At 41.2% G+C, this 13144-nt stretch overlaps 1 long non-coding RNA gene across 1 annotated transcript; it reads left to right on the top strand.

Annotated features, from left to right (window-relative positions):
* Positions 1 to 392: 392 nt before the first annotated feature.
* On the top strand, positions 393 to 4465 carry LOC121277656. The gene is made up of 3 exons (XR_005942959.1): positions 393 to 470; positions 3201 to 3324; positions 4406 to 4465. It is a non-coding gene; the product is annotated as an uncharacterized LOC121277656 (long non-coding RNA).
* The last annotated feature ends 8679 nt before the right edge of the window (positions 4466 to 13144 follow it).

Raw genomic sequence — 13144 nt, 5'->3', positions numbered from 1 at the left:
CCTTTGACTTGCGTGACAGTTTTATTAAAGATCAATCTGTCTACTGATGGAGCTAATGCAAACACCATGTGATACATCCTTTAAGTGTACCAGCTTCCTACACTGTCCTATTGATAACATAAAGCAGTACATGGACAAATTCATGTTTTATTGTCCTGCAGCCTGCTTCAAACTTGTTCCTCTGCTATGCACATTCCTTCTAAATAATTACACAGGAAACTGGAGAAAAATTTGGCAGAAGTACATTGCGTTTCAATTCCCTCTATTGTATCTAATAACAATATGAAATGGGAAGGGTCCAGATATTTCATGAACAAGGACAACTTACATTTTTTTGTATTGAAATGTGGCTCTTTTTTTGTTTTTGACTAGATTGTCACAGTGTCTCCTCCAGAATGTAAAGATGGCTGTACAAGAATGGCACATGTTTTTATGGCTCTTTCTAATGTTGCTTGTATTTAGCGGCGAAGGTAAGTAATCCTTTATAATATTTTAAAAATATCTGGAGCTGGTCTGTGCATATGATTGTTTAGATATTCTAGTTTTATTTTGTTTATCTCCAATGGATTTTCTGTATCACATCTTGCTCCCCTTCTGACAATGTTGTTTTTATTTTTCTCCTGCGGTTTAATCTAAGCTCTCCCATTACAATATTTCAATTAATGATTGTTCAGGTTCTAAAATGCCAGCAAGTACTTGTGTAAATATACTGTATTAGTATAGCCATTAATATCAATACCGAAGACAATAATTACTTACTTTCAAATAAATCAGCCAGAATAAAACCCAAATTAAAGCCAAAAGAGGTTAGATTTAGCTTCCAAATCTTAAAACTGTGATATATTAAAATTCTGGTTGACTCTTTAATAATCAAACTGTGTATTTTGTGCAATAAAAATGTAAGTTAAGTATATTAATATAGTTTATGGAAATTTTATTTTGACAAACTCAGAAATTCTAGATTGGCTGTGAGGATATTATTGAATGGTAATAATTATGATTTATTACAGATTGGGTGTGGATAATTAATATGCTTTTCCATAACCTCACACAAAAGGATGGAGATTATTTGAATATCTCTCTCAAATACTTACTTAAAATGAGTCTAAGCGGAGATATTAGAGAAGATCAATCGCTCATTTTCACCTCCAGGAGGTGGTACTCCTGTTCTTCCCAGCTGGCTAGCCCCACAAAGGTTGAATAAAAGAGGATTTGGGATCATTTTTTGACTGCCTAGATCTGTCGCAATTGGAATCAGGGTACCACCACATCATAGTCTGTCAATATCCATGTTAAAAGCTCCTGTCATTACGAACAGGCAGGCAATCTGACTGCCATCGGAAGACCTTTCCCAAGAGGACGGCAGGTGGAGCAGCAGTCTAAACAAGTTGGTTAAAGTCATCTGAAGGCGCTCTTCCGGCCTCTACATCCCTGTTTCCATTCAGTAGACTGAGTGAAAATTATTCTGATTCCTGGGTAGCTCCAGAATTGACTCACCAATTACTCACACTGACCCCACAACTACATCCCACACACCAGACAACCCCCCAACTACCCGACAATACCCCTGACCACCCAGCTAAACTACCCCCAACCATCCGACTGCATCCCTGACCGCCCGACTACACCCCCGACCAGGCCACCACCTCACAAACCTGCCACCTCACCCACATACACCCCACCCACCTGCCACACCACCCACCTGCCACCTTACCCGCCTGCAACCTCATCCAACAACCACCCCACCCACCTGCCACCTCACACACCTGCCACCCTGCACACCGACCGCCTCACCCACCAACCACCCCACCCACTGAACACCCCACCCACCGAACACCCCACCCACCTAGCATCCCACCCATCTACCACTTCACCCACCTGTCACCCTACCCATCTGCCACTATATCCACCTGCCACTTCACCCAACTGCCAGCTTACCCATCTACCACCTCAGCCACCTATTATCTCATCCACCTGCCACCCTAGCCACCTACCACCTCACCCATCAACCACTTCACCCACCTGCTACCCTAACCACCTACCACCCTAGCCACCTACCACTTCACGCACCTGCCAACTCACCCATCTATCCATTTAGTCACTTCCAACACCCACCTAGCCATTCACTCATTCATCCACTCTCCCATTAATTGAACCATTCACATACATTCACACTGGACATTTAAATTTGCCTTATGGTAGCTAGTGGCAGAATATCTTAGATGTTCAACAAGGAAATTATAAGTTATATTTTTGACAGCAGATAAATGTAGTACTAAAGGGTTAAATTACCTGTGGGATTTTGTTTTGTTCAGTATCTCAAACTTAGCACATAATAGCATTTGAAGATATTGAAAAGCAACAGCTGAATTGTTTGCTATTTTTTCCATTTTAGTTCCAGTAAAATATTTACAATGAAAAGCATTGGTGAATGTGTAAACAGCCAAATTATAGGAAGATTTTTTTTTCTGAAATCTGTAATTTCTTTTACTTGCAGGCCTGGAAGCAGTGGAGAGAGAAACATAGTTAATTTTACGTTGATCGGGTGGGCACGTATCCGACCCGATTGGGCGTGAAATCGCGCGAGATGACACTGAGCAAGCATCCCGACGTCATCGCACACATGCATTAAATTTCAGTCAGCGGGCATGCACAAAATTTGGAAGTGGCCTGCCAATAATTAAGAGAGCAATTAAGCCCATTAACGATGCAATTGTCTATTTTTGATCGCTGTCCACCCTTACGGTTGGCAGATGGGCAAATTGGCCAGGTGGCCTTTACATTTTTCATGAAACCTCATCCAAAGACGGGGTGAGTTTTCCATTATGAAATAAAATAAAGATAAAAATCTGAGGGGCAGCTCTCTACCTTCAGGGAGCTTTCTCTCAGTGCTCGCCGCGCCCACATTGACATCATTGCCCACCCTCCTCCCACCCCCATCCCGGCAGCGCTGAGCTTTTCAGCACCCGCTTCATGCTGGCTGGTTGTTAATTGGTCATCCAACGTGAAACCGCACTCAGCTGCTGATTGTGGTTGGCGGTCTGTTTCCTGGCCAATCCCGGGCTGGCCGATCGCGTCCTCCTGCCGAGCTAATGCTTTGAGTCCAATATGACTCTTCATAGACGTTGAAAAAACTTATATTCTATAATTTTTGATGTTGATCCAAAGTAGAGATTGTAAACCCTCTTTCTTTGTTTCAGCTTTGAAAGAACCAGAAGAAGCGTGAGTTGTGAAATTCATCTCCCAGAACTTCCAAAGTGTTCTTCACTGGAAACCAAGAAATGGGGAAGACAAATCCACCATGTACTTCGTGCAACATCAACAGTGTGTGTTTTAGTAAGATGGTTAAATATGATGGCGAGCTACAACAATTAGCTTTAATGATCTTTGTTTTAATGATTTTCAGCATAATTATGAATGGCATAATTGATGAAGGAACAATAGATACTGATACCTTTATTATGCATATAGAAAGCAATAGTCAAACAAATCAGAATGTTGGGGCATCATGGAAACTTTCTGTGAGCTCACACGAGAGACAAATCCAATTTTTGAAAAATTTTCTGCAAGAGTGAGATCATATTAATTTAACAGATTCTCAAGCTGGACACTGAGAGAGGCATTTTGTCCAATGACAGACAGTAAGTATGTTTCTCACTAACGTAAAGTTGGTCCCAATTCATCACAATGACATTCCTTGGTGCAATGGACCATTAAATATGAATAGACAATCTTACTGTTGACAATTCTTTATTTTATTACTCAACTCAATACAATGCATTCAGACAGAATTTCCTCTTCTGTCTTTTTGGCGTTAGAGTTGTGCTCGGGTTGGTAGGGGCAAAGCATCAGGTTAGGATTCACATCGCTGTCAGAAGGTATCTTCCATTTCCCAATATTGCTTTTGTGCATTATGTTACTAATGAATATTGATGCTATTGTGTACTTCACTGAGATTTCAAATAACATTTTACAAGCCTTGTTTAAAAACAGAAGAACATTTTCAACTCTGTTGTCTAGTGAGTTATGGAGTTTGCTGCATGCCAGTGATTGTCTCACACTGCTTCACCTTTTGCATGGCTGAGTATGTTTATCGTCCATCAAACCTAACTGCCCTCAAACTAAGTTTCAATGTATAGTGATGAACTGACTGAAACAATCTGACTGAATGGATTTTCTCAGCAGAACCTTTGCATGTATAATTTGGTGTCATATAACAGGCTACGAGCTATTTTATTAGGAGCTACATCTGTGGCATGATATTATTTGAATATTCAATAAAATCAAACATTAATTGAAGATTATATTTAAATGAAGCATTTTTAAAAAATTTTGTGCGATTAACATTGACCAGTCCACAGCACAAACCAGTCTTATAACAATGGGATCAATCTCTATTTTTCAGGCAGCTCTCATGGGGCCTCCAAAAACAGAGGTGATTTCCTTTGAAAAGTCAATCCTGGTTAAAGTGATTGCTCCAAACACAATCTTAAAAACGCAAAATGGTGGCCTGCAATCTGTGGAAGATATATACCCTGAAGTAAAATATTATATAACTGTGTCAGTCAAAGCACGGGATCAGGTAGGAGTCTTTGTCTTGTTTTATTCTCTATTCATGGAATGCATAATGAGATTATTTTTCATTAATTGTTCACCTAACTAGCAGATTGGCTTGGAGGACCAGGGGGTTTACGTTACAAAAAACAAAACATTTGAGGTCCAGCACTTCAGTCCTGGAACAACGTACTGTGTTTCTGTTCAAATAAGGATTCCTTTCTACAGTAAGATTGGTAAACCAAGCAAACAGTAGTGTGACACACTGACGGGTGAGCAGCACAATCTGTTTCCCTCCTCTAATTCAGATACTTCCATGACATTCAACGTGCATTAATCCATTATAAATTGAATTTGTATTAATCCACAGGGCGAAATACTAGAATAATCCAGTCATCCATTATCAGCTCAGCATGTGGGACATTAATTCTGGTTACCCTCTCCATTTATTCATACTTTAAATATAAGAACATCTGTGTCCCTAAACCACATTTACCTGCAGCGTTGACAACCTGGAATAGAAAAGAACAAGATGGTGCTGTATTTTCACCTCAAATTATTGACCAAACCTATATTAACAAATGGGAATTCACAGAACTCTCAAAATATCCTAGTGCCTCACAGTTACAAAACAGATATGTAGCACTTGCACATAGTGAAAAATATGTCAACATTGCAACTCCAGGTAGATTTAGATCCAGAGATTTTGATCACCACTCTATGCCTCTAGATACCATTATATTTTGACAGTACCTAGTTTATTTGTTCTGACTATGCACAAATGATGGGAGAACCTGACGCCTTGTTATCTGCAGACCACCAAGAAGTGGACATCATGTTACAATGGGTGTCCCCAGATTGTTGCCAATATCAGCTTTGCTGCCAAAACAAAGAAGAATTCCAAAGTCTGGAAGCAAGATCTTTTCAAGAACCAATACAGTTCTCACCACCTGGATATCTGGACTATATCAATCTGCATTGCTGCGAAAATCCAATTCTGAAGAGCTGGGGACTGATTGTCCAACAAATGGATATGAATTGAACCATTTATAAATGCAATTTCTTAACATGGTATTTGTAAGAAATTGGGGTCTTTAACAAGTGGGCATTCTCTGCATTTTATAGGGCTAGCTAAGTAGCATTGATTCTCTCTCTGGAAAGAGGATTTCCAAACATTTTGACCTCTAAGCAGTCTTAGTTCAGGCTGCTTTGGTGACATCTCTAAGTTAATAGGATGGTGTCCTGTGTACCCCCTGATTTATGCAATTGTTTAGGAAGGACCAGGAAATGACCTTTAGCAGGATGTTAACTAAAAAGCTGACTTTGAGGAGGTAGACGAACAGGGCGGCTGATAACCACCCTGGTAGTTTGGGTACCTGTCATGTATCCAGTTGTCAGAATAGTTAGATAGATGATTGACACTGAATAAGCTACCAGCCCCCAAAAAAGCTGAGATGGCAGTGCTCATTGGGGAGCTACCTTCTTCAGATGGAAGATGAACAAGAGGACGAGGAGGAAGATTGAGAGAAGAGTTTTCCAACACATTGACTAGAGAGCACAGTGCTGTTAAAAAAATCAAGCTACAAAACAACAATCAACACATTGTGCCAACAGTCTGTCCTCTGGGATCAGTAAACTGCTTTCAACTGTTATGGGTCATATACTTTTTCTGTAATAATTAGTTAATGCATCATATCTAACCTGTTGTTTCTTAATGAACTTAATAAACCATCTTAAACTTACTTATGACTAGGCAACTGCCTATTTGGATTCTGTGGGCCTGAATCCAAAATCTTACATATTGAATACTCTGGTACTCTGCTTACCAGAGTAAGCAGCTTAAATTTGTAGGTCTTGAAGATGTCAAAGAAACAAGTTAAAATTCCAAACAAAAATAAACAAAAGAACATATAATTTTGTAGTAGCAACATTACATTGGGCAGAAAGGTTGCAACTAGTTACAAATGATTATTACAAACATTAAGGTCAAGAAGATTCTTTAGCCCAAAAACTTCTCTACTTCTCTAGCTCCCTTGATATAACATGCAATTGCATTTTGCATAGTTCTAATATCTGCATATGCAGCACTACTGAAAGACTATGGCCAGAATTTTTCCGTTGGCGATTTGGGGGCGGGGCCCGCTCGCCGACGGGAAAATGACGCGGGATGACGTTTGGCAGAATCCCCGACGTCATCCCGGTCTCTATAAATTTTTAGGAAGGCTGACAGACAGCGAAATCATTGTCACGTGAGGGGGACATGTTAATAATTTTTATATTTTTCAATTTTTAATGTTTTTAACATTGTCAGTAATTCCAACCCCCCCCCCCCCCCCCCCCCCCCCCCCACCCCCCACCGCATAGCGCTTCCCGTCGGGCAGGCTGCTGGGCGGGCCTTAGTTGGCCCGTCCACTCAAAATGGCAGTGGGCCCCATTTCGGCGGCAGAGTTCGGCTACCCGCCGCCACTGAGCCATTGGGGCCCGCCAACCAACCAAGGGCAAAATTCTGCCCCACATTAGGAATAACTTCTCTAATGAAAGCTGTTTAATCTTTTTTTTAAAATGGCTTTTCATTAAGTTAAACATATGTCTTTTGATCTCCTTTCCTGGCTTACTTTGAATTAATATTCCAACTTAACTTATTTATCTGAGTATTGCTGAAAAAAGAGACTTGCGGTCGAAGTTTTTTGTCTTGCACTCATCAACACAGATGCAAGAATGCCAAATTTCAAAGAAAGCAACAATTTATACTGCAAGAGAAAAGAGTGCTGATTGGTTAGCAATTCAACTCTGATTGGTCAAGGTGTTACCTTGGAGAATTTTTTAAAAATTCATTCAGGGGATGTGGGCTTTGCTGGCTCTGCCAGCATTTATTGCCCATCCCTAGTTGCCCTTGAGAGTTGCCTTCTTGAACTGCTGCAGTCCATATGGTGTAGGTACACCCACAGTGTTGTTAGGATGAGAGTTCCAGGATTTTGACCCAGCAACAGTGAAGGATTGATGATATATTTCCAAGTCAGGATGGTAAGTGACTTGGTGCTGCCCTTGTCCTTCTACTGGTCATGGGCTTGGAAGGTGCTATCTAAGGAACCTTGGTGAATTCCTGCAGTGCATCTTGTAGATGGTATACACTGCTGCTACTGTGCATCAGTAGTGGAAGTAGTGAATGTTTGTGGATGTGGTGCCAATCAAGCGGGCTGCTTTGTTCTGGATGGTGTCAGGCTTCTTGAGTGTGGTGGGAGTTGTACTCATCCATGCAAGTGGGGAGTATTCAGTCACTCCTTGTAGATGTTGGACAGGCTTTGAGGAGTCAGGTGGTGAGTTACTCATTGCTGGATTAGTAGCCTCTGACCTGCGCTTGCATTCACAGTATTTATATAGCTAGCACAGTACAGTTTCTGGTAAATGGTAACCCCCAGGATATTGATAGTGGGGGATTCAGTGATGATAATGCCGTTGAACATCAAGGTAATGGTTAGGTTCTCTCTTCTTGGAGACGTTCATTGCCTGGCACTTGTGTGGTGTGAATTTACTTGCCACTTGTCAGCCCAAGCCTAGATATTGTGCAGATCTTTATTTATTTGGACATGGACTGATTCAGTATCTGAGGAGTCGCGAATGATGCTGACCATTGTGCAATCATCAGCGAACCTCCCCCCTTCTGACCTTATGATGTTAGGAGGTCATTGATGAAGCAGCTGAAGATGGTTGCGCCAAGGACACTACCCTGAGGAACTCCTGCAGTGATGTCCTGGAGCTGAGATGACTGACCTCCAACAACCACATTTTCCTTTGTGCTAGGTATGACTCTAACCAGTGGAGTTTTCCCTCTGATTCCCATTGACTCCAGTTTTGCTAGGGCTCCTTGATGCCACACTCGGTCAACTGTGACCTTGGTGTCAAGGGCAGTCACTCTCACCTCACCTCTGGAGTTCAGCTCTTTTGCCCATGTTTGAACCAGGGCTGTAACAAGGTCAGGAACTGATCACTAGGGAACTATTGTTTCCCATGTTTTTGTTCAATTTTTAAAATGTGCAATGCCTGGATATGTTCCTTTGCCCACAGAGGACAAGTCCCTGCATATGAATTTATGTAGCTTCTAGCAAGAATCAGTGAGCCACATTACAAGCCTGCTTGATAATCTTAAATTGGTTGTAAACATAATTGTTGAGATTTTTCAGCAAGTACTCCCCAATCACTGTTCCTATCACTTCCTCTACTTTGAAAAAGGCAAATTTCACTCCTTTATGGCCCACTTTCTGATTTCAACATGTGCAATGTGAAAGTGCTTATTGGACATAGCTAGTCCATCAGCATCTAAAAGTGTTTAAGTTTCAAGTTTAGATTTTTAATTCAATTCTGATGATACAGTTAAAAGCATATTTCTCTCTCCACAAGTGCTGAGTGACTTGTTTCCAGCATTTGCAAGATTTCTTTTGTTTTTATATGTAATTACATATTGTATCCAGGAGAAGGAGCCAAGTCCTTTACACATTTGTTAAACTACTCACTCGTATGTGAAGAACCATGGCTGCAAATTACATCCCCTTAGTGCCCAGTTTCCAAAGCTTTGAGAGATAGTTAGGCTCCAAAATGGCATCCTCAAAATGTGCATACACTTCTAACGTGATCCACGCTTGACACTATTTTGGTGAAAACATTGGTGTATGTAATAAATTTCCTCCAGAAGTATGCAAAGCAGGCAGATTGTGTCACTGATCAATGTGTAATACTGATTTCATGACAGTGCTCTGTCATTTTGGAACCCAACACTCCAGCTAACACTGTCTCTTAAACATGCACAGCTGAACAAACATTCAGCATGTAGGAAGGATACCCCCAACACCTGCAAAGTAATTTAAAGGGATCGTCAACTATGCACTGATTAGTTGCTGATTCATTTCTACTGACTGTTGTTGTCATTGTAGAAGTCCTTGATGATTTCAAGAGTTCTTTAAAGTTGTTAAAATATACAGGGAGTGGTGGCACTTGCAGAAGAACTTTGTCTAACTTGAAGGATTCAGCACAAACCACTTGCTCTTAGGCGTGGATGTAATAGTTCGTGTTACAATCCCCTTGGAAACCAGTCTTTATAGGAAACAACCCATGGTCACTCTCAACATCCAATAGGTTCATGCCTCTCTGTTTCGCTGAGACGTAACATCCTGTACCCATCAATAAGCGCTTCCCTCAGTTTTCAGAGAATTCCCAAAATGACTACTAGCAAAAGGACCCTCTCCAGTGAATTCTCATCGCAGCCTCATGAGGGAAAATCTTCCAAAAGTTTTAGATTGCCACAGGACCTGTATCTTTGATCAAAGCCTGTCTTCCCCCCCACACATTCTACCTGGTAGCTCGCAGAGTAACGCAGTCTTTTACTCTCTGCTGACCACACCAGCTGCAGCTTTTTGTTTTGGTGACACCTGTCTCTCACTATCTCTCTCACTCTTTCCGCCCCAAAACTTGAAGACAGAAAGTCTGTCCATAGTCAGCAGAGCCGCTCCTTTCTTTGTTTTTAGATGTGAAAATTTTGCACCTTGCTCACAGCAAATCTCAACCTGGGTCCCCGGTCTCCATGTTAACCAAGCTACACAGGCTTATTGTCAGGCAGAACGCATAACCGATCATATGATCCACTTCACTAGTCAATTTTACCTTGAATTAAAGAGACAGTCCATACATAACTATCTTATAAAACCTTGCACTCGTAACATTTGCATTCCTCTTGAAATACAACGTAAAAGGGAGAGTGAGCAGAATTAACACAGGACAGAACAAGCTGTTGAAAGAAGGAGGAAGAGGAGCAGGAAAAACAGCCAAGGTATTCAGGGACCAATTCTCGTACCTGAACCTCAGCAACAAATGTTGTGTGAGACTTTTGTGCTTCAGCCCTCACTGAAATCTCCCATCTGCTGCAGCTAAAACTGCGGCCTCAGAGCAGGGCAAAGATGGCATTGCCAGTTTGTATGACAATGACGATGGCCATCAACTTTTATGCATCAAGCATCTTTCTGGAGGATCTCTTGGCCCCCTATGAACAGATCACATCCTATTCTCCAGAAAGGCACCCTTGCAGCTTCAGAAAACCTTAGAGAATGCTGTCCTCTCTGTGCAATAATTCAATCTTCTTTTTCAGAATTTCTTACACAAACAATTCCAACACCTATTCCAGTCAGAACCATTAACAGGTAAAGTCTGGTTTAAATAGCGCATGCTAGCTTTAAGTGGTGCTAGCCTTCACAAGCTTGGATCTCCTACAGAATCACAGGGTTGTTACAACGCAGAAGGAGGCCATTTGGCCCATTGTGTCTGCACCAGCTCTCCAAATGACCAATTGACTTAGTGCCATTCTCATCGTAACCCTGCACATTCTTTCTTCTTTCTGAGATGTGCAGCCACTCAGTAATGCATTTAGTATTGTTTGCATGCTACAATCGTGTAAACTTGCAGGCAGCATGAAGTTGGTGTGCTGCCTGCATTGGAAGCAACGGGCATGAGTTAATCACGTATCATGTCCATTTTCAAGAGATATCTAAATTTGTCCCCCATAAATTTGAATATGGCTGCTGAATAAACATAGAGATAGACTGTTGGTGACTTTCCACAATATAATTTGAATTCAGTTCCACACTTACACCAACAGCAATATTTGTTTCTAGTAGAAAAAGAGCACGTTCAATGGAAGGTCTGGCCTTAACAAAGTTAGTCATCGACTTACGACCATGAAGTGGTCACTAATGCCATTCCCTAGTTATGAATATGAAGGCAGTGGCGTACTCATTACAGATGCAACAAAGAAGAAGTGCTTTCTTTCCAGACTTTGATCTGTGTGGTAATGTCAGTCTTTACTATTGAAGTTCCAACAACCTATTAATTGTTTACATCCTTCTATTACAGACCCGCAATGCTGTGAAAATCATGTGATGGCCTACATTTGAGATGTCATTTACCCAAAAATATAAACATGATTAAAAGTGATAGGCTGCACCTGTCCCAAATACTACAGAGCATGATCAGGTCTCAATAAAATTTTCTTTTGGTCTCTTCGATTTTCTTTTTTTATTTTATTCTTTATGCATTGCTTTTTGTTTCTCTCTTTCTATATTTCTCTTTCCCACTCTGCAGTGTCCCTTCAAAAGAATGCAGAGCAAACACTGAAACATGGATACAAAAGCAAAATACTCCAGAGGCTGGAAATCTGAAATAAAAACAAAAAAATGCTGGAAATACACAGTGGGTCTGGCAACATCTATGGACAGAGAAACAGAGTTCAGATGAAAGGGCACAGATCTTCCTGCCAGACCTTCTGAGCATTACCAGCATTTTTTGTTTTTATAACTGAAAGGCAGGTAATGATGTAGATGAAACAATTGTAGATAATAACAGGGAGGTGTACTTCCTCCATTAAATATGTAACATCATGGCCAGGATTTTTCCCTCATTGGCTAGGCTGGGCTGGGGCGGTTGGGAAGCCGATCGTGGGCTGGACTGTGATTTCACGCTGGCGTGCCAAGTAAGACCCGCCCAGTGTGAATCACGCGTTTCAGCGCTCAGCACTGCCTGTGTTGGGGGGAGGAAAGCTCCCTGAGGCACAGAGCTGGAGTTTTGAAAATTAAAAATAAAGATTTTTAAAATGCTAATGAACATGTCCCCTCTTGTGACTTGGTCATATAAGTAGGGACATGTTAGAAATTAGGATGAAACTTTAAAAATTTTTTTTTAAACGATGGTTTGAAACCTCATCCCGCCTATGGATGAGGTTTCGCAAAAAATGCAAAGGCCGCTTGGCCTTTTCGCCTGCTGCCAACTGTAAGGTTGGACGGGCAGCGAAAAATTTAATTCAATTACATTGATAGTGGCCTTAATAGGCCTTTTAATTGTTGGCGGGCGCGCTGCCGACTCCTGTGCGCGTCCACCGACCGAAATATCATGCAAGTGAGCAGTGACGCAGGATGCTTGCCCGACATCATCACGCGTCATTTTACGCTTGAGCGGATTGGGTGCACACCCACCATTCAGCGAAAAATCCTGCCCCATGAATTCTACCCTGATTCAATGCCCCATTAGATATTTGATGTCTAAGAGAATCATGCTTTCCCTTTTGATCTTGTTTATTAAAATAATTATTTTAAGCTATATCTTGCATGTACTTACACCCACATTCTTGCATGATGTTTCTTGGAACGTTGATGAGAAGGAAAAGTTTGGAATCTTGAGTAAGACCTGTCATACCGCACGCCAACTAATTTAGTGCAATATTGCCGGAGGGCAGGGAGCAGGCCTGTCGTGTGCGCTAACCTAGAAATTCAAGAGAAAAGACAAGCAGGGCTTGAAAGAAAATCCTAAACTTAAGCTTGCACCAGTTCAATTCAACCTGAGTTTACCTGAAAGATAAAGCACAGCAGAATTACGGGTGGTACATATCGCATGTGACAAATTAATTATTTCCATGTGTCACATGGGCTTCTGCTAGATATAAAATTGTTCAAACTACATGCCTAGGCAACAATCTAACTTCCTCACTCAAATACAAAAGTGAAAAACTGCAGATGCTGGAAAAACAAAATAAAAACAGGAAATGCTGAAAATA

This window comes from Carcharodon carcharias, chromosome 5 (assembly GCF_017639515.1).
Source record: "Carcharodon carcharias isolate sCarCar2 chromosome 5, sCarCar2.pri, whole genome shotgun sequence".
In the NCBI taxonomy this organism is placed as follows: Eukaryota; Metazoa; Chordata; class Chondrichthyes; order Lamniformes; family Lamnidae; genus Carcharodon; species Carcharodon carcharias.
The sequence above is the reverse complement of the archived record's forward strand: the minus strand, read 5'-3'. Positions and strand labels throughout refer to the sequence as shown.